We start from the raw sequence: 25,407 nt of genomic DNA, 5'->3' as shown, positions 1-25,407 counted from the left end.
AGGGGAAGACTGACTCTTCTTACTGACTATGTTTTGAACCGTTCCTGTGACACTAGTTATAATTTCCGATGCTTCACTTCAGGTTTACTGTATCACTTGGACTTTCTTATTGACGATGAAACACAGATATTGAATCGGAATTAAATACAAAAGGCACAATGCAGAATTAAGTACAAGACGACTGACTCTTCTTACTGTCTATGTTTTGAACCATTACTGTCACACTAGTAATAGATTTCGGTGCTTCACTCCAGGTTTACTGTTTCCCTTGGACCTTCTTATTGACGATGAAACACAGGAATTGCATCAGAATGAATAGAAGAGGCACAATGCCGACTTAAGTACAAGAAGACTGACGCTTCTTACTGACTATGTTTTGAACAATTCCTGTGACACTACTTAATGATTCCGATGCATCACTTCAGGTTTGCTGTTTCCCTTGGACCTTCTTATTGACGATGAAACACAGATACTGCATCGGAATTAAATAGAAAAGGAACAATGCCGACTTAATTGCAAGAAGACTGACTCTTCTTACTGTTTATGTTTTGAACCATTCCTGTGACACTAGTTATAATTTCCGATACTTCACTTCAGGTTTACTGTATCCCTTGGACCTTCTTATTGACGATGAAGCACAGAGATTGCATCGGAATTAAATACAAAAGGCACAATGCAGAATTAAGTACATGACGACTGACTCTTCTTACTGCCTATGTTTTGAACCATTCCTGTGACACTAGTTATAGATTCCGATGCTTCACTCCAGGTTTACTGTATCCGTTGGGCCTTCTTATTGACGATTAAACGCTGAAATTGCATCGGCATTAAATACAAAAGGCACAATGCCGACTACAGTACAAGAAGACTGACTCTTCTTACAGTCTATGTTTTGAACCATTACAGTGACACTAGTTATAGATTCCGATGCTTCACTACAGGTTTACTGTATCCCTTGGACCTTCTTATTGACGATGAAACACAGGAATTGCATCAGAATGAAATAGAAAAGGCACAATGCCGAGTAAGTACAAGAAGACTGACGCTTCTTACTGACTATGTTTTGAACCATTCCTGTGACACTACTTAATGATTCCGATACTTCACTTCAGGTTTACTGTATCCCTTGGACCTTCTTATTGACGATGAAACACAGATATTGCATCGGAATTAAATAGAAAAGGAACAATGCCGACTTAATTGCAAGAAGATTGACTCTTCTTACTGTTTATGTTTGGAACCATTCCATTGACACTAGTTATAGATTCCGATGCTTCACTACAGGTTTACTGTATCCCTTGGACCTTGACGATGAAACACAGAAATTGCATCGGAATTAAATACAAAAGGCACAATGCCGACTAAAGTACAAGAAGACTGACTCTTCTTACAGTCTATATTTTGAACCATTCCTGTGACACTAGTTATAGATTCCGGTGCTTCACTTCAGGTTTACTGTATCCCTCTGAACTTTTTATTGACGATGAAACACAGAAATTGCATCGGAATTAAATACAAAAGGCACAATGCCGATTTAACTACAAGAAGACTGCCTCGTCTTACTGACTATGCTTTGAACCATTCTTGTGACACTAGTTATTGATTCCGATGCTTCACTCCAGGTTTACTGTATCCCTTGGGACTTCTTATTGACGAAGAAACACAGAAATTGCATCGGAATTAAATACAAAAAGCACAATGCTGACTTTAGTTCAAGAAGACTGACTCTTCTTACTGTCTACGTTTTGAACCATTCCTGTGACTCTAGTTTAAGATTCCGATGCTTCACTTCAGGTTTACTCTATCCCTCTGACCTTCTTATTGCCGGTGAAGCACAGAAATTGCATCGGAATTAAATACAAAAGGCACATTGCAGACATAAGTACAAGAAGATTGACTCTTCCAACTGTCTATGCTTTGAACCATTCCTGTGACACTAGTTGTAGATTCCGATGCTCCACTTCAGGTTTACTGTATCCCTCTGACCTTCTTATTGACGATGAAACACAGAAATTGCATCGGAATTAGTTAGAAAAGGCACAATGCCGACTTAAGTACAAGATGATTGACTCCTCTTACTGTCTATGATTTGAACCATTCCTGTGACACTAGTTGAAGATTACGATGCTTCACTTCAGGTTTACTGTATCCCTCTGACCTTCTTATTGACGATGAATCACAGAAATTGCATCAGAATTAAATAGAAAATGCACAATGATAACTTAAGTAGAGGAAGACTGACTCTTCTTACTGACTATGTTTTGAACCGTTCCTGTGACACTAGTTATAATTTCCGATGCTTCACTTCAGGTTTACTGTATCCCTTGGACGTTCTTATTGACGATGAAACACAGAAATTGAATCGGAATTAAATACAAAAGGCACAATGCAGAATTAAGTACAAGGCGACTTACTCTTCTTACTGTCTATGTTTTGAACCATTACTGTGACACTAGTTATAGATTCCGGTGCTTCACTCCAGGTTTACTGTTTCCCTTGGACCTTCTTATTGACGATGAAACACAGGAATTGCATCAGAATGAAATAGAAAAGGCACAATGCCGACTTAAGTACAAGAAGACTGACGCTTCTTACTGACAATGTTTTGAACAATTCCTGTGACACTACTTAATGATTCCGATGCATCACTTCAGGTTTGCTGTTTCCCTTGGACCTTCTTATTGACGATGAAACACAGATATTGCATCGGAATTAAATAGAAAAGGAACAATGCCGACTTAATTGCAAGAAGACTGACTCTTCTTACTGTTTATGTTTTGAACCATTCCAGTGACACTAGTTATAGATTCCGATGCTTCACTACAGGTTTACTGTATCCCTTGGACCTACTTATTGACGATGAAACACTGAAATTGCATCGGAATTAAATACAAAAGGCACAATGCCGACTAAAGTACAAGAAGACTGACTCTTCTTACAGTCTATGTTTTGAACCATTCCTGTGACACAAGTTATAGATTCCGGTGCTTCACTTCAGGTTTACTGTATCCCTCTGAACTTTTTATTGACGATGAAACACAGAAATTGCATCGGAATTAAATACAAAAGGCACAATGCCGACTTTAGTTCAAGAAGACTGACGCTTCTTACTGTCTATGTTTTGAACCATTCCTGTGAATCTAGTTATAGAGTCCGATTCTTCACTTCAGGTTTACGGTACCTCTCTGACCTTCTTATATACGATGAAACACAGAAATTGCATCGGAATTAAATACAAAAGGCACAATTCCGACTTAAGTACAAGAAGACTGATTCTTCTTACTGTCTATGCTTTGAACCATTCCTGTGACACTAGTTATAGATTCTGATGCTTCACTTCAGGTTTGCTGTATCCCATGGACCTTCTTATTGACGATGAAACACAGAAATTGCATCAGAATTAAATACAAAAGGCTCAATACCGACTTAAGTACATGAAGGCTGACTCTTCTTACTGTCTATGTCTTGAACCATTCCTGTGTCAGTAGTTATAGATTCCGGTGCTTCACTTTAGGTTTACTGTATCCCTTAGACCTTCTTATTGACGATGAAACACAGAAATTGCATCGGAATTAAATGCAAAAGGCACAATGCCGACATAAGTACAAGAAGACTGACTCTCCTTACTGTCTATGTTTTGAACCATTCCTGTGACACTAGTTATAGATTGCGATGCTTCACTTCAGGTTTACTGTATACCTTGGACCTTCTTATTGACGATGAAACACAGAAATTGCATCGAAATTAAATACAAAAGGCACAATATCGACTTAAGTACAAGAAGACTGACTATACCTACTGTCTATCTTTTGAACCATTACTGTGACACTAGTTTTGGATTCCGATGCTTCACTTCAGGTTTACTGTATCCCTCTGACCTTGTTTTTGTTGATGAAACACAGAAATTGCATCGGAATTATATACAAAAAGCACAATGCCGACTTCAGTACAAGAAGGCTGACTCTTCCTACTGTCTATGATTTGAACCATTCCTGTGACGATAGTTATAAATTCCGATGCTACACTCCAGGTTTACTGTATCCCTTGGACCTTCTTATTGACGATGAAACACAGAAATTGCAACGGAATTAAATACAAAAGGCACAATGCCGACTTAAGGGCAAGAAGACTCACTGTTCTTACTGACTATGTTTTGAACCATTCCTGTGACACTAGTTATAGATTCCGATGCTTCACTTCAGGTTTACTGTATCCCTTGGACCACCTTATTGACGATGAAACACAGAAATTGCATCGGAATTAAATACAAAAGGCACAATCCGACTTAAGTACAAGAAGACTGATTCTTTTTACTGACTATGTTTTGAACCATTCCTGTGACAACAGTTATAGATTCGGATGCTTCACTTCAGGTTTGCTGTATCCCTCTGACCTTCTTATTCACGATGTAACACAGAAATTGCATCGGAATTAAATAGAAAAGGCACAATGCCGACTTAAGTACAAGAATACTGACTCTTCTTACTGTCTACGTTTTGAACCATTCCTGTGACACTAGTTATAGATTCCAATGCTTCACTTCAGGTTTACTGTACCCCTTGGCCCTTCTTATTGACGATGAAACACAGAAATTGCATCGGAATTAAATACAAAATGCACAATGCCGACTTAAGTACAAGAAGACTGACTCTTCCTACTGTCTATGATTTGTACCATTCCTGTGACTCTAGTTATAGATTCCAATGCTTCACTCCAGGTTTACTGTATCCCTTGGACCTTCTTATTGACGATGAAACACAGAAATTGCATCGGAATTAAATACAAAAGGCACAATGCCGACTTAAGTACAAGAAGACCGACTCTTCTTACAGTCTATGTTTTGAACCATTCCTGTGACGCTAGTTATCGTTTCCGATGCTTCACTTCAGGTTTACTATATCCCTTGGACCTTCTCATTGACGATGAAACACAGAAATTGCATCGGAATTAAATACAAAATGCACAATGCCGACTTAAGTACAAGAAGACTGACTCTTCCTACTGTCTATGATTTGTACCATTCCTGTGACTCTAGTTATAGATTCCAATGCTTCACTCCAGGTTTACTGTATCCCTTGGACCTTCTTATTGACGATGAAACACAGAAGTTGCATAGGAATTAAATAGAAAAGGCACAATGCCGACTTAAGTACAAGAAGACTGACTCTTCTTACTGTTTATATTTTGAACTATTCCTGTGACACTAGTTGAAGATTACGATGCTTCACTTCAGGTTTACTGTATCCCTCTGACCTTCTTATTGCCGGTGAAACACAGAAATTGCATCGGAATTAAATACGAAAGGCACAATGCCGACAAACTACAAGAAGACTAACTCTTCTTACTGACTATGCTTTGAACCATTCCTGTGACACTAGTTATAGATTCCGATGCTTAACTTCAGGATTACTGTATCCCTCTGACCTTCTTAGTGACGATGAAACACAGAAATTCCATCGGAATTAAATAGAAAAGGCACAATGCCGAATTAAGTACAAGGAGACTGACTCTTCTTACTGTCTATTTTTGAACCATTCCTGTGACACTAGTTATACACTCCGATGCATCACTCCAGGTTTACTGTATCCCTTGGACTTTCTTATTGACGATGAAACACAGAAATTGCATCGGAATTAAATACAAAAGGCACAATGCTGACTTAAGTAAGAGAAGTCTGACTCTTCTTACTGTCTATGATTTGAACCACTCCTGTGACCCTAGTTATAGATTCCGATGCTTCACTCCAGGTTTACTGTATCCCTCTGACCTTCTTATTGACGATGATTCACAGAAATTGCATCAGAATTAAATAGAAAATGCACAATGATAACTTAAGTAGAGGAAGACTGACTCTTCTTACTGACTATGTTTTGAACCGTTCCTGTGACACTAGTTATAATTTCCGATGCTTCACTTCAGGTTTACTGTATCACTTGGACGTTCTTATTGACGATGAAACACAGAAATTGAATCGGAATTAAATACAAAAGGCACAATGCAGAATTAAGTACAAGACGACTGACTCTTCTTACTGTCTATGTTTTGAACCATTACTGTGACACTAGTTATAGATTCCGGTGCTTCACTCCAGGTTTACTGTTTCCCTTGGACCTTCTTATTGACGACGAAACACAGGAATTGCATCAGAATGAAATAGAAAAGGCACAATGCCGACTTAAGTACAAGAAGACTGACGCTTCTTACTGACTATGTTTTGAACAATTCCTGTGACACTACTTAATGATGCCGATGCATCACTTCAGGTTTGCTGTTTCCCTTGGACCTTCTTATTGACGATGAAACACAGATATTGCATCGGAATTAAATAGAAAAGGAACAATGCCGACTTAATTGCAAGAAGACTGACTCTTCTTACTGTTTATGTTTTGAACCATTCCAGTGACACTAGTTATAGATTCCGATGCTTCACTACAGGTTTACTGTATCCCTTGGACCTACTTATTGACGTTGAAACACAGAAATTGCATCGGAATTAAATACAAAAGGCACAATGCCGACTAAAGTACAAGAAGACTGACTCTTCTTACAGTCTATGTTTTGAACCATTCCTGTGACACAAGTTATAGATTCCGGTGCTTCACTTCAGGTTTACTGTATCCCTCTGAACCTTTTATTGACGATGAAACACAGAAATTGCATCGGAATTAAATACAAAAGGCACAATTCCGACTTAAGTACAAGAAGACTGATTCTTCTTACTGTCTATGCTTTGAACCATTCCTGTGACACTAGTTATAGATTCTGATGCTTCACTTCAGGTTTGCTGTATCCCATGGACCTTCTTATTGACGATGAAACACAGAAATTGCATCAGAATTAAATACAAAAGGCTCAATACCGACTTAAGTACATGAAGGCTGACTCTTCTTACTGTCTATGTCTTGAACCATTCCTGTGTCAGTAGTTATAGATTCCGGTGCTTCACTTTAGGTTTACTGTATCCCTTAGACCTTCTAATTGACGATGAAACACAGAAATTGCATCGGAATTAAATGCAAAAGGCACAATGCCGACATAAGTACAAGAAGACTGACTCTCCTTACTGTCTATGTTTTGAACCATTCCTGTGACACTAGTTATAGATTGCGATGCTTCACTTCAGGTTTACTGTATACCTTGGACCTTCTTATTGACGATGAAACACAGAAATTGCATCGAAATTAAATACAAAAGGCACAATATCGACTTAAGTACAAGAAGACTGACTATACCTACTGTCTATGTTTTGAACCATTACTGTGACACTAGTTTTGGATTCCGATGCTTCACTTCAGGTTTACTGTATCCTTCTGACCTTGTTTTTGTTGATGAAACACAGAAATTGCATCGGAATTATATACAAAAAGCACAATGCCGACTTCAGTACAAGAAGGCTGACTCTTCCTACTGTCTATGATTTGAACCATTCCTGTGACGATAGTTATAAATTCCGATGCTACACTCCAGGTTTACTGTATCCCTTGGACCTTCTTATTGACGATGAAACACAGAAATTGCAACGGAATTAAATACAAAAGGCACAATGCCGACTTAAGGGCAAGAAGACTGATTCTTTTTACTGACTATGATTTGAACCATTCCTGTGACAACAGTTATAGATTCGGATGCTTCACTTCAGGTTTGCTGTATCCCTCTGACCTTCTTATTCACGATGTAACACAGAAATTGCATCGGAATTAAATAGAAAAGGCACAATGCCGACTTAAGTACAAGAATACTGACTCTTCTTACTGTCTACGTTTTGAACCATTCCTGTGACACTAGTTATAGATTCCAATGCTTCACTTCAGGTTTACTTTATCCCTTGGCCCTTCTTATTGACGATGAAAAACAGAAATTGCATCGGAATTAAATACAAAATGCACAATGCCGACTTAAGTACAAGAAGACTGACTCTTCCTACTGTCTATGATTTGTACCACTCCTGTGACTCTAGTTATAGATTCCAATGCTTCACTCCAGATTTACTGTATCCCTTGGACCTTCTTATTGACGATGAAACACAGAAATTGCATCGGAATAAAATACAAAAGGCACAATGCCGACTTAAGTACAAGAAGACCGACTCTTCTTACAGTCTATGTTTTGAACCATTCCTGTGACGCTAGTTATAGTTTCCGATGCTTCACTTCAGGTTTACTGTATCCCTTGGACCTTCTCATTGACGATGAAACACAGAAATTGCATCGGAATTAAATACAAAAGGCACAATGCCGACTTAAGTACAAGAAGACTGAATCTTCCTACTGTCTATGATTTGAACCATTCTTGTGACACTAGTTATAGATTCCGATGCTTCACTTCAGGTTTATTGTATCCCTCTGACCTTCTTATTGCCGATGAAACACAGAAATTGTATCGGAATTAAATAGAAAATGCACAATGCCTACTTAAGTACTAGAAGACTGACTCTTCTTACTCTCTATTTTATGAACCATTCCTGTGACACTAGTTATAGATTCCGATGCTTCACTCCAGGTTTACTGTATCCCTTGGACCTTCTTATTGACAATGAAACACAGAAGTTACATAGGAATTAAATAGAAAAGGCACAATGCCGACTTAAGTACAAGAAGACTGACTCTTCTTACTGTTTATATTTAGAACTATTCCTGTGACACTAGTTGTAGATTGCGATGCTTCACTTCAGGTTTACTGTATACCTTGGACCTTCTTATTGACGATGAAACACAGAAATTGCATCGGAATTAAATACAAAAGGCACAATGCCGACGTAAGTACAAGAAGACTGACTCTTCCTACTGTCTACGTTTTGAACCATTCCTGTGACACTAGTTTTGGATTCCGATGCTTCACTTCAGGTTTACTGTATCCCTCTGACCTTCTTATTGTTGATGAAACACAGAAATTGCATCGGAATTAAATACAAAAGGCACAATGCCGACTTAAGTACAAGAAGACTGACTCTTCCTACTATCTATGTTTTGAACCATTCCTGTGACACTAGTTATAGATTCCGATGCTTCCCTTCAGGTTTACTGTATCCCTCTGACCTTATTGCCGATGAAACACAGAAATTGCATCGGAATTAAATACAAAAGGCACAATGCCGACTTAAGGACAAGAAGACTGACTCTTCTTACTAACTATGTTTTGAACCATTCCTGTGACACTAGTTATAGATTGCGATGCTTCACTTCAGGTTTACTGTATCCCTCTGACCTTATTGCCGATGAAACACAGAAATTGCATCGGAATTAAATACAAAAGGCACAATGCCGACTTAAGGACAAGAAGACTGACTCTTCTTACTAACTATGTTTTGAACCATTCCTGTGACACTAGTTATAGATTGCGATGCTTCACTTCAGGTTTACTGTATCCCTCTGACCTTCTTATTGGCGATGAAACACAGAAATTGCATCGGAATTAAATACAAAAGGCACAATGCCGACTTAAGTACAAGAAGACTGACTCTTCTTACTGACTATGTTTTGAACCATTCCTGTGACACTACTTAAAGATTCCGATGCTTCACTTCAGGTTTACTGTGTCTCTTGGACCTTCTTATTGACAATGAAACACAGAAATTGCATCGGAATTAAATACAAAATGCACAATGCCTACTTAAGTACAAGAAGACTGACTCTTCCTACTGTCTATGATTTGTACCATTCCTGTGACACTACTTATAGATTCCGATGCTTCACTTCAGGGTTACTGTATCCCTTGGACCATCTTATTGACGTTGAAACGCAGAAAATGCATCGGATTAAATACAAAAGGCCCAATGCCGACATAAGTACATGAAGACCGACTCTTCCTACTGACTATGTTTTGACCCATTCCTGAGACACTACGTATAGATTCCGATGCTTCACTTGATGTTTACTGCATCCCTTGGACCTTCTTATTGACGAGGAAACACAGAAATTGCATCGGAATTAAATACAAAATGCACAATGCCGACTTAAGGACAAGAAGACTGACTGTTCTTACTGTGACACTAGTTATAGATTCCGATGCTTCACTTCAGGTTTATTGTATCCCTCTGACCTTCTTATTGCCGATGAAACACAGAAATTGTTTCGGAATTAAATAGAATAGGCACAATGCCGACTTAAGTACTAGAAGACTGACTCTTCTTACTCTCTATGTTATGAACCATTCCTGTGACACTAGTTATAGATTTCGATGCTTCACTCCAGGTTTACTGTATCCCTTGGACCTTCTTATTGACGATGAAACACAGAAATTGCATAGGAATTAAATAGAAAAGGCACAATGCCGACTTAAGTACAAGAAGACTGACTCTTCGTGCTGACTATGTTTTGAACTATTCCTGTGACACTAGTTATAGATTGCGATGCTTCACTTCAGGTATACTGTATACCTTGGACCTTCTTAATGACGATGAAACACAGAAATTGCATCGGAAATTAATAGAAAAGGCACAATGCCGACTTAAGTACAAGAAGACTGACTCTTCCTACTGTCTATGTTTTGAACCATTCCTGTGACACTAGTTTTTATTCCGATGCTTCACTTCAGTTTAACTGTATCCCTCTGAACTTCTTATTGTTGATGAAACACATAAATTGCATCGGAATTAAATACGAAAGGCACAATGCCGACTTAACTACAAGAAGACTGACTCTTCTAACTGACTATGCTTTGAACCATTCCTGTGACACTAGTTATAGAGTCCGATGCTTAACTTCAGGATTACTGTATCCCTCTGACCGTCTTAGTGACGATGAAACATAGAAATTGCATCGAAATTAAATAGAAAAAGCACAATGCCGAATTAAGTACAAGGAGACTGACTTTTCTTACTGTCTATTTTTGAACCATTCCTGTGACACTATTTATAGACTCCGATGCATCACTCCAGGTTTACTGTATCCCTTGGACCTTCTTATTGACGATGTAATCAGAAATTGCATCGGAATTAAATACAAAAGGCACATTGCTGTCTTAAGTAAGAGAAGTCTGACTCTTCTTACTGTCTATGATTTGAACCATTCCTGTGACCCTAGTTATAGATTGCGATGCTTCATTCCAGGTTTACTGTATCCCTCTGACCTTCTTATTGACGATGAAGCACAGAAATTGCATCAGAATTAAATAGAAAATGCACAATGATGACTTAAGTACAAGAAGACTGACTCTTCTTACTGACTATGTTTTGAACCATTCCTGTGACACTAGTTATAATTTCCGATGCTTCACTTCAGGTTTACTGTATCCCTTGGACCTTCTTATTGACGATGAAGCACAGAGATTGCATCGGAATTAAATACAAAAGGCACAATGCAGAATTAAGTACATGACGACTGACTCTTCTTACTGTCTATGTTTTGAACCATTCCTGTGACACTAGTTATAGATTCCGATGCTTCACTCCAGGTTTACTGTATCCGTTGGGCCTTCTTATTGACGATTAAACGCAGAAATTGCATCGGAATTAAATACAAAAGGCACAATGCCGACTACAGTACAAGAAGTCTGACTCTTCTTACAGTCTATGCTTTGAACCATTACAGTGACACTAGTTATAGATTCCGATGCTTCACTACAGGTTTACTGTATCCCTTGGACCTTCTTATTGACGATGAAACACAGGAATTACATCAGAATGAAATAGAAAAGGCAAGATGCCGAGTAAGTACAAGAAGACTGACGCTTCTTACTGACTATGTTTTGAACCATTCCTGTGACACTACTTAATGATTCCGATACTTCACTTCAGGTTTAGTGTATCCCTTGGACCTTCTTATTGACGATGAAACACAGATATTGCATCGGAATTAAATAGAAAAGGTACAATGCCGACTTAATTGCAAGAAGTCTGACTCCTCTTACTGTTTATGTTTGGAACCATTCCAGTGACACTAGTTATAGATTCCGATGCTTCACTACTGGTTTACTGTATCCCTTGGACCTACTTATTGACGATGAAACACAGAAATTGCATCGGAATTAAATACAAAAGGCACAATGCCGACTAAAGTACAAGAAGACTGACTCTTCATACAGTCTATATTTTGAACCATTCCTGTGACACTAGTTATAGATTCCGGTGCTTCACTTCAGGTTTACTGTATCCCTCTGAACTTTCTATTGACGATGAAACACAGAAATTGCATCGGAATTAAATACAAAAGGCACAATGCCGACTTAACTACAAGAAGACTGCCTCTTCTTACTGACTATGCTTTGAACCATTCTTGTGACACTAGTTATAGATTCCGATGCTTCACTCCAGGTTTACTGTATCCCTTGGGACTTCTTATTGACGAAGAAACACAGAAATTGCATCGGAATTAAATACAAAAAGCACAATGCCGACTTTAGTTCAAGAAGACTGACTCTTCTTACTGTCTACGTTTTGAACCATTCCTGTGACTCTAGTTAAAGATTCCGATGCCTCACTTCAGGTTTACTGTATCCCTCTGACCTTCTTATTGCCGGTGAAGCACAGAAATTGCATCGGAATTAAATACAAAAGGCACATTGCAGACATAAGTACAAGAAGACTGACTCTTCCAACTGTCTATGCTTTGAACCATTCCTGTGACACTAGTTGTAGATTCCGATGCTCCACTTCAGGTTTACTGTATCCCTCTGACCTTCTTATTGACGATGAAACACAGAAATTGCATCGGAATTAATTAGAAAAGGCACAATGCCGACTTAAGTATAAGATGACTGACTCTTCTTACTGTCTATGATTTGAACCATTCCTGTGACACTAGTTGAAGATTACGATGATTCACTTCAGGTTTACTGTATCCCTCTGACTTTCTTATTGCCGGTGAAACACAGAAATTGCATCGGAATTAAATACGAAAGGCACAATGCCGACAAACTACAAGAACACTAACTCTTCTTACTGACTATTCTTTGAACCATTCCTGTGACACTAGTTATAGATTCCGATGCTTAACTTCAGGATTACTGTATCCCTTTGACCTTCATAGTGACGATGAAACACAGAAATTCCATCGGAATTAAATAGAAAAGGCACAATGCCGAATTAAGTACAAGGAGACTGACTCTTCTTACTGTCTATTTTTGAACCATTCCTGTGACACTAGTTATACACTCCGATGCATCACTCCAGGTTTACTGTATCCCTTGGACATTCTTATTGACGATGAAACACAGAAATTGCATCGGAATTAAATACAAAAGGCACATTGCTGACTTAAGTAAGAGAAGTCTGACTCTTCTTACTGTCTATGATTTGAACCACTCCTGTGACCCTAGTTATAGATTCCGATGCTTCACTCCAGGTTTACTGTATCCCTCTGACTTTCTTATTGACGATGAATCACAGAAATTGCATCAGAATAAAATAGAAAATGCACAATGATGACTTAAGTAGAAGAAGACTGACTCTTCTTACTGACTATGTTTTGAACCGTTCCTGTGACACTAGTTATAATTTCCGATGCTTCACTTCAGGTTTACTGTATCCCTTGGACGTTCTTATTGACGATGAAACACAGAAATTGAATCGGAATTAAATACAAAAGGCACAATGCAGAATTAAGTACAAGACAACTGACTCTTCTTACTGTCTATGTTTTGAACCATTACTGTGACACTAGTTATAGATTCCGGTGCTTCACTCCAGGTTTACTGTTTCCCTTGGACCTTCTTATTGACGATGAAACACAGGAATTGCATCAGAATGAAATAGAAAATGCACAATGCCGACTTAAGTACAAGAAGACTGACGCTTCTTACTGACTATGTTTTGAACAATTCCTGTGACACTACTTAATGATTCCGATGCATCACTTCAGGTTTGCTGTTTCCCTTGGACCTTCTTATTGATGATGAAACACAGATATTGCATCGGAATTAAATAGAAAAGGAACAATGCCGACTTAATTGCAAGAAGACTGACTCTTCTTACTGTTTATGTTTTGAACCATTCCAGTGACACTAGTTATAGATTCCGATGCTTCACTACAGGTTTACTGTAATCCTTGGACCTACTTATTGACGATGAAACACAGAAATTGCATCGGAATTAAATACAAAAGGCACAATGCCGACTAAAGTACAAGAAGACTGACTCTTCTTACAGTCTATGTTTTGAACCATTCCTGTGACACAAGTTATAGATTCCGGTGCTTCACTTCAGGTTTACTGTATCCCTCTGACCTTCTTATTGACGATGAAACACAGAAATTGCATCGGAATTAAATGAAAAAGGCACAATGCCGACTTAAGTACAAGAAGACTGACTCTTTTAACTAACTACGTTTTGAACCATTCCTGTGACACTAGTTATAGATTCGGATGCTTCACTTCAGGTTTACTGTATCCCTCTGACCTTCTTATTCACGATGAAACACAGAAATTGCATCGGAATTAAATACAAAAGGCACAATGCCGACTTAAGTACAAGAAGACTGACTCTTTTTACTGACTATGTTTTGAATCATTCCTGTGACACAAGTTATAGATTCGGATGCTTCACTTCAGGTTTACTGTATCCCTCTGACCTTCTTATTCTCGATGAAACACAGAAATTGCATCGGAATTAAATAGAAAAGGCACAATGCCGACTTCAGTTCGAGAAGACTGACTCTTCTTACTGTCTATGTTTTGAACCATTCCTGTGACTCTAGTTATAGATTCCGATGCTTCACTTCAGGTTTACGGTACCCCTCTGACCTTCTTATTTACGTTGAAACACAGAAATTGCATCGGAAATAAATACAAAAGGCACAATGCCGACTTAAGTACAAGAAGACTGACTCTTCATACTGTCTATGTTTAAAACCATTCCTGTGACACTAGTTATAGATTCCGATGCTTCAATTCAGGTCTACTGTATCCCATCGACCTTCTTATTCACAATGAAACACAGAAATTGCATCGGAATGAAGTACAAAAGGCACAATGCCGACTTAAGTACAAGAAGACTGACTCTTCTTACTGTCTATGTTTAAAACCATTCCTGTGACACTAGTTATAGATTCCGATGCTTCACTTCAGGTTTACTGTATCTCTTGGACCTTCTTATTGACGATGAAACACAGATATTGCATCGGAATTAAATAGAAAAGGAACAATGCCGACTTAATTGCAAGAAGACTGACTCTTCATACTGTTTATGTTTTGAATCATTCCAGTGACACTAGTGATAGATTCCGATGCTTCACTACAGGTTTACTGTATCCCTTGGACCTACTTATTGACGATGCCACCCAGAAATTGCATCGGAATTAAATGCAAAAGGCACAATGCCGACTAAAGTACAAGAAGACTGACACTTCTTACAGTCTATGTTTTGAACCATTCCTGTGACACTAGTTTTTATTCCGATGCTTCACTTCAGGTTAACTGTATCCCTCTGAACTTCTTATTGTTGATGAAACACAGAAATTACATCGGGATTAAATACAAATGACACAATGCCGACTTAAGTACAAGAAGACTGACTCTTCTTACTGTCTATGATTTGAACCATTCCTGTGACACTAGTTGAAGATTACGATGCTTCACTTCAGGTTTACTGTATCCCTCTGACCTTCTTATTGCCGGTGAAACACATAAATTGCATCGGAATTAAATACGAAAGGCACAATGCCGACTTAACTACAAGAAGACTGACTCTTCTAACTGACTATGCTTTGAACCATTCCTGTGACACTAGTTATAGAGTCCGATGCTTAACTTCAGGATTACTGTATCCCTCTGACCGTCTTAGTGACGATGAAACATAGAAATTGCATCGACATTAAATAGAAAAAGCACAATGCCGAATTAAGTACAAGGAGACTGACTTTTCTTACTGTCTATTTTTGAACCATTCCTGTGACACTATTTATAGACTCCGATGCATCACTCCAGGTTTACTGTATCCCTTCGACCTTCTTATTGACGATGAAATCAGAAATTGCATCGGAATTAAATACAAAAGGCACATTGCTGTCTTAAGTAAGAGAAGTCTGACTCTTCTTACAGTCTATGATTTGAACCATTCCTGTGACCCTAGTTATAGATTGCGATGCTTCATTCCAGGTTTACTGTATCCCTCTGACCTTCTTATTGACGATGAAGCACAGAAATTGCGTCAGAATTAAATAGAAAATGCACAATGATGACTTAAGTACAAGAAGACTGACTCTTCTTACTGACTATGTTTTGAACCATTCCTGTGACACTAGTTATAATTTCCGATGCTTCTCTTCAGGTTTACTGTATCCCTTGGACCTTCTTATTGACGATGATGCACAGAGATTGCATCGGAATTAAATACAAATGCACAATGCAGAATTAGGTACATGACGACTGACTCTTCTTACTGTCTATGTTTTGAACCATTCCTGTGACTCTAGTTATAGATTCCGATGCTTCACTCCAGGTTTACTGTATCCGTTGGGCCTTCTTATTGACGATTAAACGCAGAAATTGCATCGGAATTAAATACAAAAGGCACAATGCCGACTACAGTACAAGAAGACTGACTCTTCTTACCGTCTATGTTTTGAACCATTACTGTGACACTAGTTATAGATTCCGGCGCTTCACTCCAGATTTTCTGTTTCTTTGGACCTTCTTATTGACGATGAAACACAGGAATTGCATCAGAATGAAATAGAAAAGGCACAATGCCGACTTAAGTACAAGAAGACTGACGCTTCTTACTGACTATGTTTTGAACCATTCCTGTGACACTACTTAATGATTCCGATGCTTCACTTCAGGTTTACTGTATCTCTTGGACCTTCTTATTGACGATGAAACACAGATATTGCATCGGTATTAAATAGAAAAGGAACAATGCCGACTTAATTGCAAGAAGACTGACTCTTCATACTGTTTATGTTTTGAACCATTCCAGTGACACTAGTGATAGATTCCGATGCTTCACTACAGGTTTACTGTATCCCTTGGACCTACTTATTGACGGTGCCACCCAGAAATTGCATCGGAATTAAATGCAAAAGGCACAATGCCGACTAAAGTACAAGAAGACTGACACTTCTTACAGTCTATGTTTTGAACCATTCCTGTGACACTAGTTTTTATTCCGATGCTTCACTTCAGGTTAACTGTATCCCTCTGAACTTCTTATTGTTGATGAAACACAGAAATTACATCGGGATTAAATACAAATGACACAATGCCGACTTAAGTACAAGAAGACTGACTCTTCTTACTGTCTATGATTTGAACCATTCCTGTGACACTAGTTGAAGATTACGATGCTTCACTTCAGGTTTACTGTATCCCTCTGACCTTCTTATTGCCGGTGAAACACATAAATTGCATCGGAATTAAATACGAAAGGCACAATGCCGACTTAACTACAAGAAGACTGACTCTTCTAACTGACTATGCTTTGAACCATTCCTGTGACACTAGTTATAGAGTCCGATGCTTAACTTCAGGATTACTGTATCCCTCTGACCGTCTTAGTGACGATGAAACATAGAAATTGCATCGAAATTAAATAGAAAAAGCACAATGCCGAATTAAGTACAAGGAGACTGACTTTTCTTACTGTCTATTTTTGAACCATTCCTGTGACACTATTTATAGACTCCGATGCATCACTCCAGGTTTACTGTATCCCTTGGACCTTCTTATTGACGATGAAATCAGAAATTGCATCGGAATTAAATACAAAAGGCACATTGCTGTCTTAAGTAAGAGAAGTCTGACTCTTCTTACTGTCTATGATTTGAACCATTCCTGTGACCCTAGTTATAGATTGCGATGCTTCATTCCAGGTTTACTGTATCCCTCTGACCTTCTTATTGACGATGAAGCACAGAAATTGCGTCAGAATTAAATAGAAAATACACAATGATGACTTAAGTACAAGAAGACTGACTCTTCTTACTGACTATGTTTTGAACCATTCCTGTGACACTAGTTATAATTTCCGATGCTTCACTTCAGGTTTACTGTATCCCTTGGACCTTCTTATTGACGATGAAGCACAGAGATTGCATCGGAATTAAATACAAAAGGCACAATGCAGAATTAAGTACATGACGACTGACTCTTCATACTGTCTATGTTTTGAACCATTCCTGTGACACTAGTTATAGATTCCGATGCTTCACTCCAGGTTTACTGTATCCGTTGGGCCTTCTTATTGACGATTAAACGCAGAAATTGCATCGGAATTAAATACAAGAGGCACAATGCCGACTACAGTACAAGAAGACTGACTCTTCTTACCGTCTATGTTTTGAACCATTACTGTGACACTAGTTATAGATTCCGGTGCTTCACTCCAGGTTTACTGTTTCTTTGGACCTTCTTATTGACGATGAAACACAGGAATTGCATCAGAATGAAATAGAAAAGGCACAATGCCGACTTAAGTACAAGAAGACTGACGCTTCTTACTGACTATGTTTTGAACCATTCCTGTGACACTACTTAATGATTCCGATGCTTCACTTCAGGTTTACTGTATCTCGTGGACTTCTTATTGACGATGAAACACAGATATTGCATCGGAATTAAATAGAAAAGGAACAATGCCGACTTAATTGTAAGAAGACTGACTCTTCATACTGTTTATGTTTTGAACCATTCCAGTGACACTAGTGATAGATTCCGATGCTTCACTACAGGTTTACTGTATCCCTTGGACCTACTTATTGACGATGCCACCCAGAAATTGCATCGGAATTAAATGCAAAAGGCACAATGCCGACTAAAGTACAAGAAGACTGACACTTCTTACAGTCTATGTTTTGAACCATTCCTGTGACACTAGTTTTTATTCCGATGCTTCACTTCAGGCTAACTGTATCCCTCTGAACTTCTTATTGTTGATGAAACACAGAAATTACATCGGGATTAAATACAAATGACACAATTCCGACTTAAGTACAAGAAGACTGACTCTTCTTACTGTCTATGATTTGAACCATTCCTCTGACACTAGTTGAAGATTACGATGCTTCACTTCAGGTTTACTGTATCCCTCTGACCTTCTTATTGCCGGTGAAACACATAAATTGCATCGGAATTAAATACGAAAGGCACAATGCCGACTTAACTACAAGAAGACTGACTCTTCTAACTGACTATGCTTTGAACCATTCCTGTGACACTAGTTATAGAGTCCGATGCTTAACTTCAGGATTACTGTATCCCTCTGACCGTCTTAGTGACGATGAAACATAGAAATTGCATCGAAATTAAATAGAAAAAGCACAATGTCGAATTAAGTACAAGGAGACTGACTTTTCTTACTGTCTATTTTTGAACCATTCCTGTGACACTATTTATAGACTCCGATGCATCACTCCAGGTTTACTGTATCCCTTGGACCTTCTTATTGACGATGAAATCAGAAATTGCATCGGAATTAAATACAAAAGGCACATTGCTGTCTTAAGTAAGAAAAGTCTGACTCTTCTTACTGTCTATGATTTGAACCATTCCTGTGACCCTAGTTATAGATTGCGATGCTTCATTCCAGGTTTACTGTATCCGTTGGGCCTTCTTATTGACGATTAAACGCAGAAATTGCATCGGAATTAAATACAAAAGGCACAATGCAGAATTATGTACATGACGACTGACTCTTCTTACTGTCTATGTTTTGAACCATTCCTGTGACACTAGTTATAGATTCCGATGCTTCACTCCAGGTTTACTGTATCCGTTGGGCCTTCTTATTGACGATTAAACGCAGAAATTGCATCGGAATTAAATACAAAAGGCACAATGCCGACTACAGTACAAGAAGACTGACTCTTCTTACAGTCTATGTTTTGAACCATTACAGTGACACTAGTTATAGAATCCGATGCTTCACTACAGGTTTACTGTATCCCTTGGACCTTCTTATTGACGATGAAACACAGGAATTACATCAGAATGAAATAGAAAAGGCACAATGCCAAGTAAGTACAAGAAGACTGACGCTTCTTACTGACTATGTTTTGAACCATTCCTGTGACACTACTTAATGATTCCGATACTTCACTTCAGGTTTAGTGTATCCCTTGGACCTTCTCATTGACGATGAAACACAGATATTGCATCGGAATTAAATAGAAAAGGTACAATGCCGACTTAATTGCAAGAAGTCTGACTCCTCTTACTGTTTATGTTTGGAACCATTCCAGTGACACTAGTTATAGATTCCGATGCTTCACTACTGGTTTACTGTATCCCTTGGACCTACTTATTGACGATGAAACACAGAAATTGCATCGGAATTAAATAGAAAAGGCACAATGCCGACTTAAGTACAAGAATACTGACTCTTCTTACTGTCTACGTTTTGAACCATTCCTGTGACACTAGTTATAGATTCCAATGCTTCACTTCAGGTTTACTGTACCCCTTGGCCCTTCTTATTGACGATGAAACACAGATATTGCATCGGAATTAAATACAAAATGCACAATGCCGACTTAAGTACAAGAAGACTGACTCTTCCTACTGTCTATGATTTGTACCATTCCTGTGACTCTAGTTATAGATTCCAATGCTTCACTCCAGGTTTACTGTATCCCTTGGACCTTCTTATTGACGATGAAACACAGAAATTGCATCGGAATTAAATACAAAAGGCACAATGCCGACTTAATTACAAGAAGACTGATTCTTCTTACTGTCTATGCTTTGAACCATTCCTGTGACACTACTTATAGATTCCGATGCTTCAATTCAGGTCTACTGTATCCCATCGTCCTTCTTATTCACGATGAAACACAGAAATTGCATCGGAATGAAGTACAAAAGGCACAATGCCGACTTAAGTACAAGAAGACTGACTCTTTTTACTGTCTTTGTTTAAAACCATTCCTGTGACACTGGTTACAGATTCTGATGCCTCACTCCAGGTTTACTGTATCCCTCGGAAATTCTTATTGACGATGAAACACAGAAATTGCAACGGAATTAAATACAAAGGGCGCAATGCCGACTTAAGTACAAGAAGACTGACTCTTCTTACTGACTATGATTTTGAACCATTCCTGTGACACTAGTTATAGATTCTGATGCTTCACTTAAGGTTTGCTGTATCCCATGGACCTTCTTATTGACGATGAAACACATAAATTGCATCGGAATTAAATAGAAAATTCACAATGCCGACTTAAGTACAGGAAGACTGACTCTTCTACTGTCTATGGTTTGAACCAATCCTGTGACACTAGTTCTAGATTCCGATGCTACACTTCAGGTTTACTGTATCCCTCTGACCTTCTTGTTGACGATGAAACACAGAAATTGCATCAGAATTAAATACAAAAGGCTCAATACCGACTTAAGTACAAGAAGGCTGACTCTTCTTACTGTCTATGTTTTGAACCATTCCTGTGTCAGTAGTTATAGATTCCGGTGCTTCACTTTAGGTTTACTGTATACCTTGGACCTTCTTATTGACGATGAAACGCAGAAATTGCATCGGAATTAAATACAAAAGGCACAATATCGACTTAAGTACAAGAAGACTGACTATACCTACAGTCTATGTTTTGAACCATTACTGAGACACTAGTTTTGGATTCCGATGCTTCACTTCAGGTTTACTGTATCCCTCTGACCTTGTTTTTGTCGCTGAAACACAGAAATTGCATCGGAATTATATGCAAAAGGCACAATGCCGACTTCAGTACAAGAAGACTGACTCTTCCTACTGTCTATGTTTTGAACCATTCCTGTGACACTAGTTATAAATTCCGATGTTACACTCCAGGTTTACTGTATCCCTTGGACCTTCTTATTCACGATGAAACACAGAAATTGCAACGGAATTAAGTACAAAAGGCACAATGCCGACTTAAGGGCAAGAAGACTGACTGTTCTTACTGACTATGTTTTGAACCATTCCTGTGACACTAGTTATAGATTCCGATGCTCCACTTCAGGTTTACTGTATCCCTTGGACCACCTTATTGACGATGAAACACAGAAATTGCATCGGAATTAAATACAAAAGGCACAATCCGACTTAAGTACAAGAAGACTGATTCTTTTTACTGACTATGTTTTGAACCATTCCTGTGACAACTGTTATAGATTCGGATGCTTCACTTCAGGTTTGCTGTATCCCTCTGACCTTCTTATTCACGATGTAACACAGAAATTCCATCGGAATTAAATAGAAAAGGCACAATGCCGACTTAAGTACAAGACGACTGACTTTTCTTACTGTCTATGCTTTGAACCATTCCTGTGACACTAGTTATAGATTCGGATGCTTCACTTCAGGTTTACTGTATCCCTCTGACCTTCTTATTCACGAAGTAACACAGAAATTGCATCGGAATTAAATAGAAACGCCACTATGCCTACTCAACTACAAGATGATTGACTCTCCTTACTGGCTATGTATTGAACCATTCCTGTGACACTAGTTATAGATTCCGATGCTTCACTTCAGGTTTTCTGTATCTCTTGGACCTTCTTATTGACGATGAAACACAGATATTGCATCGGAATTAAATACATAAGTCACAATGAAGACCAAAATACAAGAAGACTGACTCATCTTACTGTCTATGTTTGAACGATTCCTGTGAGACCAGTTTATAATTCCGATGCTTCACTTCAGATTTACTATATCCCTCGGACCTTCTTATTAACGATGAAACACAGTAATTGCATCGGAATTAAATACAAATGCACAATGCTGACTTAAGTACAAGAAGACTGACTCATCTTACTGTCTATGTTTTGAACCATTCCTGTGACACTAGTTATAGATTCCGATGCTTCAGGTTTACTGTATCTCTTGGACCTTCTTATTGACGATGAAACACAGAAATTGCATCGGAATTAAACACAAAAGGCTCAATGCCGACTTAAGTACAAAAAGACTGACTCATCTTACTGACTATGATTAGAACCATTCCTGTGACACTAGTTACAGATTCCGATGCTTCACTTCAGGTTTACTGTATCCCTCTGACCTTCTTATTGACGATGAAACACAGAAATTGCATCGGAATTAAATGAAAAAGGCACAATGCCGACTTAAGTACAAGAAGACTGGCTCTTTTAACTAACTACGTTTTGAACCATTCCTGTGACACTAGTTATAGATTCGGATGCTTCACTTCAGGTTTACTGTATCCCTCTGACCTTCTTATTCACGATGAAACACAGAAATTGCATCGGAATTAAATACAAAAGGCACAATGCCGACTTAAGTACAAGAAGACTGACTCTTTTTACTGACTATGTTTTGAATCATTCCTGTGACACTAGTTATAGATTCGGATGCTTCACTTCAGGTTTACTGTATCCCTCTGACCTTCTTATTCTCGATGAAACACAGAAATTGCATCGGTATTAAATAGAAAAGGCACAATGCCGACTTTAGTTCAAGAAGACTGACTCTTCTTACTGTATATGTTTTGAACCATTCCTGTGACTCTAGTTATAGATTCCGATGCTTCACTTCAGGTTTACGGTACCCCTCTGACCTTCTTATTTACGTTGAAACACAGAAATTGCATCGGAAATAAATACAAAAGGCACAATGCCGACTTAAGTAAAAGAAGACTGACTCTTCTTACTGTCTATGTTTAAAACCATTCCTGTGACACTAGTTATAGATTCCGATGCTTCAATTCAGGTCTACTGTATCCCATCGACCTTCTTATTCACGATGAAACACAGAAATTGCATCGGAATGAAGTACAAAAGGCACAATGCCGACTTAAGTACAAGAAGACTGACTCTTCTTACTGTCTATGTTTAAAACCATTCCTGTGACACTAGTTATAGATTCCATGCTTCACTTCAGGTTTACTGTAACCCTTGGACCTTCTTATTGACGATGAATCACAGAAATTGCATCAGAATTAAATAGAAAATGCACAATGATGACTTAAGTACAAGAAGACTGACTCTTCTTACTGACTATGTTTTGAACCATTCCTGTGACGCTAGTTATAATTTCCGATGCTTCACTTCAGGTGTACTGTATCCCTTAGACCTTCTTATTGACGATTAAACACAGAAATTGCATCGGAATTATATACAAAAGGCACAATGCAGAATTAAGTACAAGACGACTGACTCTTCTTACTGTCTATGTTTTGAACCATACCTGTGACACTAGTTATAGATTCCGATGCTCACTCCAGGTTTACTGTATCCGTCGATCCTTCTTATTGACGGTGAAACGCAGAAATTGCATCGGAATTAAATACAAAAGGCACAATGCCAACTACAGTACAAGAAGACTGACTCTTCTTACCGTCTATGTTTTGAACCATTACTGTGACACTAGTTATAGATTCCGGTGCTTCACTCCAGGTTTACTGTTTCTTTGGACCTTCTTATTGACGATGAAACACAGGAATTGCATCGGAATGAAATAGAAAAGGCACAATGCCGACTTAAGTACAAGAAGACTGACGCTTCTTACTGACTATGTTTTGAACCATTCCTGTGACACTACTTAATGATTCCGATGCTTCACTTCAGGTTTACTGTATCTCTTGGACCTTCTTATTGACGATGAAACACAGATATTGCATCGGAATTAAATAGAAAAGGAACAATGCCGACTTAATTGCAAGAAGACTGACTCTTCATACTGTTTATGTTTTGAACCATTCCAGTGACACTAGTGATAGATTCCGATGCTTCACTACAGGTTTACTGTATCCCTTGGACCTACTTATGGACGATGCCACCCAGAAATTGCATCGGAATTAAATGCAAAAGGCACAATGCCGACTAAAGTACAAGAAGACTGACACTTCTTACTGTCTATGTTTTGAACAATTCCTGTGACACTAGTTATAGATTCCGGTGCTTCACTTCAGGTTTACTATATCCCATCGACCTTCTTATTCACGATGAAACACAGAAATTGCATCGGAATGAAGTACAAAAGGCACAATGCCGACTTAAGTTCAAGAAGACTGACTCTTTTTACTGTCTTTGTTTAAAACCATTCCTGTGACACTGGTTACAGATTCTGATGCCTCACTCCAGGTTTACTGTATCCCTCGGAAATTCTTATTGACGATGAAACACAGAAATTGCAACGGAAATAAATACAAAGGGCACAATGCCGACTTAAGTACAAGAAGACTGACTCTTCATACTGACTATGATTTTGAACCATTCCTGTGACACTAGTTATAGATTCTGATGCTTCACTTAAGGTTTGCTGTATCCCATGGACCTTCTTATTGACGAAGAAACACATAAATTGCATCGGAATTAAATAGAAAATTCACAATGCGACTTAAGTACAGGAAGACTGACTCTTCTTACTGTCTATGGTTTGAACCAATCCTGTGACACTAGTTCTAGATTCCGATGCTACACTTCAGGTTTACTGTATCCCTCTGACCTTCTTGTTGACGATGAAACACAGAAATTGCATCAGAATGATATACAAAAGGCTCAATACCGACTTAAGTACAAGAAGGCTGACTCTTCTTA

The sequence above is a fragment of the Schistocerca piceifrons genome, unplaced genomic scaffold (genome assembly GCF_021461385.2).
Source record: "Schistocerca piceifrons isolate TAMUIC-IGC-003096 unplaced genomic scaffold, iqSchPice1.1 HiC_scaffold_1544, whole genome shotgun sequence".
Lineage (NCBI taxonomy): Eukaryota > Metazoa > Arthropoda > Insecta > Orthoptera > Acrididae > Schistocerca > Schistocerca piceifrons.
The sequence above is the reverse complement of the archived record's forward strand: the minus strand, read 5'-3'. Positions refer to the sequence as shown.